This window comes from Zeugodacus cucurbitae, chromosome 4, assembly GCF_028554725.1.
Source record: "Zeugodacus cucurbitae isolate PBARC_wt_2022May chromosome 4, idZeuCucr1.2, whole genome shotgun sequence".
Lineage (NCBI taxonomy): Eukaryota > Metazoa > Arthropoda > Insecta > Diptera > Tephritidae > Zeugodacus > Zeugodacus cucurbitae.
In genome coordinates, this window is record NC_071669.1 from 33,174,704 (window position 1) to 33,180,045 (window position 5,342).

General features: G+C 32.0%; 1 protein-coding gene and 1 long non-coding RNA gene across 5 annotated transcripts in view; one reads left to right on the plus strand and one right to left on the minus strand.

Annotated features, from left to right (window-relative positions):
• The window catches only part of LOC105220418 (acireductone dioxygenase), a 137,592-nt gene that overhangs the window by 70,220 nt on the left and 62,030 nt on the right, over positions 1 to 5,342 (minus strand). The window lies entirely within an intron of this gene.
• LOC128921382 (uncharacterized) lies at positions 1,443 to 3,251 on the plus strand. Its single transcript, XR_008470842.1, has 3 exons — positions 1,443 to 2,883; positions 3,009 to 3,076; positions 3,164 to 3,251. It is a non-coding gene; the product is annotated as an uncharacterized LOC128921382 (long non-coding RNA).

Sequence of the window (5,342 nt, forward strand, 5' to 3'; positions counted from 1 at the left end):
GTCAAGAGCCAAACAATAGCAAACTGCAACCTACAAAATTACAAAATATATGTTTCAACGTATGAACATACAATTATATGCGATGTAAATAAATAAAACTGTGTATAAATCTATATTTTTAAACTTTTTGAAAAATTTTATGTTTTTATGAAAATTCTATAACTCGAAGTCTCTCTAACTCGAAGTTTTTTTTTGTAGATTATGGTGATTCGAGTTAGAGAAGTTCCACTGTATTCAACAATATTTTGTATAAAATTTTATTTTCGAACAAAAGCATGCCCGACGATTGGAACCTAAGTGTACTCAGACTTATCCACAAAAAGGCAGACACCACAATCTGCGATAATTACCATGTGATAAGTCTCCTAAATATCGCAAATAAGTTCCAAACTCATTGAACCCTATCAGTGTGCCTTTGGACCGGACAAATCCACAATGGACCAAATGTTCACCATGCACCAAATTGTGGAAATGACCCGAGAGAAAAGATTTTCATCGATTTTAACGCTGCCTTCGATAGCACGAAAAGGAGCTGCCTCTATGCCTTTGCCGCTATGTCTGAATTTGGTATCCTTCAAAGCTTATTCGGTTATGTAAACTGACGTTGAATAATACCAAAAACACTTTATCGTGTGATTACATTAAGTTGATGCTGGAGAAAATAATAAGAGCTACAGAGCTAAATAGGCAGGGTACATTCTTTTACAAAAGTAGACAATTGCTGGCGCCGTTAGTTTCACTTGGTAATTTCAATTGCTGTTAATTTCAAAAGGAAGGAATAAATGACACACTACTATTTTTTCAGCTATAATCGTCACGCATACAATAAATACATACACATACAAAGGGAAAGAATAAGATAGAATTAAAAATTGTATTAAATTGGAGTTAATCGTCCAGTCCAGTTTTCAAAAGTTTTCGCTTTTTATATGAACATTTATTTATGTGTTTACAATTACGTGGAAAACGAATGCTGCCACATTGTAGATACCATATATAAATTCATCCATAAATTCCTCTTCTTTTATTTAACAAAATACATTTTTAAAAATCATATAAAGGACAGTCTCTTATGTTGCTAACACTTGTGTTGGCTTGACCAGGGTAATATTTTTAAAGCGCGCCGAAGGCTGCCAGTGCAGAAAAGATTCTACGTGAAAAAAACTTTGGTCACCCCGGTTTTGGCTCGACCAGGGTTATTTTTAAAGCGCGGCCGAAGGCCGCCTTTGCAGAAAGAAGTTCAACGCGAAAAAAACTTTGGACACCTCGGTTTTGGCTAGACCAGCGTTATTTTTTTAAAGCGCGGCCGAAGGCCGACAGTGCAGAAAGGAGTTCTACGCGAAAAAAAACTTTGGACACCAAGGTTTTGGCTCGACCAGGGTAATTTTTTTATAGCGCGGCCGGTGGCCACCACTTCAGAAAAGAGTTCTACGCGAAAAAAAACTTCGGACATTCCTGGAAAATTTTTTATATCCATACTTAATGCAGAAGAAAGTTCTACGACAAAAACCTATGATATGCCAATAAATAAAACGCAGTCATTAAAAAATCCATTATCCATGGTTTCTAACATGTGTCAACGCTCGGTTTCCACATAATTGTAAACACAGAAACTTTTTCAGCCATTATTAAAGTTAAAGAATTCAAAAAGGCGTAAACAGAAAACTGCAGCCAAAAAATATTTCCCACACAGACAAGCCTCAAAGCCTGTAGGCCCTTCACAGACTGGGATTGCTTTTCATGATCAGGAGTTGAAAAACAAGCCCAAAAGATTGCCGGAGGTCATCAAAAATGAAGGAGGAAATCTAAGTATTAACAAACATTTTTTTTTAATATTTAATGAAATCAAGAACAATTTCTATATTTTGCACTTTATATTGTCCAATGTAAGAAGCCCTTACTTCTTACATTGGACAATATATTTATTATTTAATTCCTGTGTACAGTTAAAGACATTTTTTATTACTTTTATTATTTATTTTAAATTCGCTCAAAATGGAGGGTTCATATTTATATTTGAATGGAAGGCCGGCACCTCGTTTACTAATTACAGCATTATAATGTGCGAAAATAGCGCTGATGTTCGTATACGTACACACACCGATTGACACTGACAAACAGAAACGAAGATCGTAAAACGAGCCCTTATACTTAAGCTGGATAATTCAAGTCTGTGTATGCGCACAACCGAGTTTAATACACATGTTCGTATACGATGACGCATCATTATGCAACATGTTCTCCGAAATTCGAACAAGAATTCGAATACGCATACGCTGGGATGCGTAAACACAGTCATCTCCACATAAATAGCAATCAACATTACCCTGCAGTACGGCTGGTATGAATTGGTGAATTGCACTAGTGAATTCTTATGTTACAAGTAACTAGAGAATTCACGACAACGAGGTAATGCAGAGAAGCAATAGTACATGAGAGAGAGGAGAGCATGATCTAGAGAAGGTTGTGCTCAATATGTACTCTCAGTAGAATATTAGCGACAAATAAGGGTGGAAATGCAATTTTGAGAGATCGAAGCAAAAATAACGCAGAATAATAACGGCAGAGCATGTCGTACAGTAAGTGCAAGTTGCAAATAATTATTGGATCATTATAGTATTTACGTACAAGTTGGTCATTGAAAGCATAATTTACTGTAGTAGAAAGAAAGGCATCAGCGTTTTCTTTGTAAATCTGATATTTCATTTTTCGCTTAATAGTTGTTCTCTGATTGTACAATTGATCTCGCGTCGCGGGTTCTACTACGTTTATTGTTTATTAAAAGGTGAATAATTAAATGAAATAATAGTGAATAAAAACAAAAACAACATAAATATTTTATATGTATGCAAAAAAATGGATTGCCCTGCATAATGGAAAGAGGTAAGAATTCCAACATTGCTGTATAATTATATGCTTTGTTTGGAAGTATTTGCACGTACATTTATTTAAATTATTAACACCTTACTTATATGTATACTTGTTTCGAATTATTTTACTCATTTAAGATCAACACCAAATTTTAATGGAACTCTTAGAAATGTGACTTGGGGATATAAGTGCAGTGATAAATATGGTATGCAATTTGTAATACAATTTTAAGATCAACTAGATTTCTTTTTAATTGTTTTTTTTTTTCTTTATCACATGTTCAACGAAGTAGCTTTTGAATCCAGCCGAAGTGCACAAAAATTTTGACTGATATTAACCGACTCTGTTGTTCAGATGGTAAATATAATTGTAAACAAAGAAATTTTAAATAAAAATTAATATTGTTAATTATATAAAATTTAAATAAAATTTGTGTTTAATTATGTTTGGAATAAACTAGCTAGGTTGAGAGATAGTGAAGAAAATAGTGAAATTTAATAGTCGATAAGTTGTGAGGTAACTAATGATATATAGTCAGTGACATGTGGTGAAGTAGCTAGTGAAGTAAAGGCGGTGAAATCACTCGTGAATAGTGTTAGTCGGTTACCGCCAATGACATCGCCGTGTTAAATTCATGAGTAGTGAACTCACTAGTGTTTCACTAATGAGCCGAACTGAAGGGTATGTTGTTTACTATTTTGTGTGTATTCATTACATAAGCTCTGCAATGTAAGGGTTTTGTAAAATTTAATAATTTTTAATTAATTAGTATATAGTTTATTTAGCAAATATTGAATTCAACTTTATAAGATAATGATTTATTAAGTTTTAGTAAACGAATTTTATAGTTTTCTTCTTTGTTTAATACAATTTATTGTATGTACACTGCTTATAATTGTCAATGAAAATTGAAATCGTCTCGCATTATGGAGGTGCTCGAAATTTACCGTATGTATGGCAATATTAGCTTTATGCCACAGTAAACGCACTAACCCGATCACATTTTGTAATCGGCAGTCCATTGCCCACGAAGCATTTTCTGAGCAGGGATAAAGAGATGTCCAACTACTTACACTTGATTAGTAAAGTTTTTTCGCGCACTATTTTCTTACAAAAATATATGTATGATAAGAAAACAGTTCTAAACTTTGGATACAAACCATTGCATAGTAAACGTAAACAATACACAGCTGAGAGGTGTTCATAGAGAACTGTAGTCCCCAAGTTGAGTTTCTTTTGGCATTCAAGATGGCTGAATTTTACCGGAAAATGGTTGCATTGTAGAATTTTTGCGAAATTAATTAAAATGTTGTACAAAAAATACTGGATATTTGAAAACATTTAATACTTTTTCAACTTTCAGCTTTGTTGCAACATCCTTTCAACTTCCAAATTTTAGAATAATGAAAGCATTTATTTGGGTCACTTTTTATTGAATGTGGTGTAATAATTATTTTGTTTTTGGTTTTCATAATTAAAGATTTATTGGGATAGGGTGGCAAAAGAATAAAACGAACAAGATATAAAAAGAAAATACGTATTAATTATGAAAAAAGGCACAATATTATAAAGGTAATAAATAATGTATTGTACTAACTTGAAAATATAGTTTAATATTTAATTTGTATGATCACATTTATTTAGCGTTAGCTGTTTACAAAGATATTGGGAGGGTAAAACCTATATCATATATTGCAATTTATCTACATTGTCAACAAATATTTCTATATTTGAAAAAAAAAACCTTAACTCCGTATGTAGGTCTCCTGCCATAAAGTGGCCATACATGACATACAATTAATTTTTAAAAGAAAAAAATCTTCATATAATGTGTTATATAAATATAGCGCTGAGCATAAAGAATATGCTAATGTAACAAATTTATATCACTATTACAAGAATTAATACAATTATTCGCTTGATCTCCCCCATGTTTATTCATTGATGAACGCGCGTAAAATGGATTTGTATTGCGCGTATAGCCGATCGAAAACACATGTATGTAGAGTATGGCTCCTTTTGAATAAAATATTTCCATATTTCCTATAATCTAAATATGCACACGAATTTTTTTTATTATGCGAAACTCTTTTTGAGGAATATGAACTACCTTACCATACACGGCCATGTTTGCTTAAATGTTAAAAGTAGTTTCTGGAGTTGGGTTCTTTGGAGTTTCTCTAATTCTCTATACAATGATACGAACATCGTGATGTGAAACATCGATGTATTTTTGAACAATTTTAAAGTATTTTAATACTGAGCATAAATAATACAGTATACTCTCTTACTTTTTCGAATAATTTACTTTTCCAAATATATACATAAATTATCCGTTTTTATAGTATTAAATGCATTTTTAAACTTAAAAAATTCATTCATTTATTTGCTTCAATAAAACATATGGATTTACATGAAAAACATATTTACATTTACATACATACATATGTATTTACTATGAAGAGAAAAAT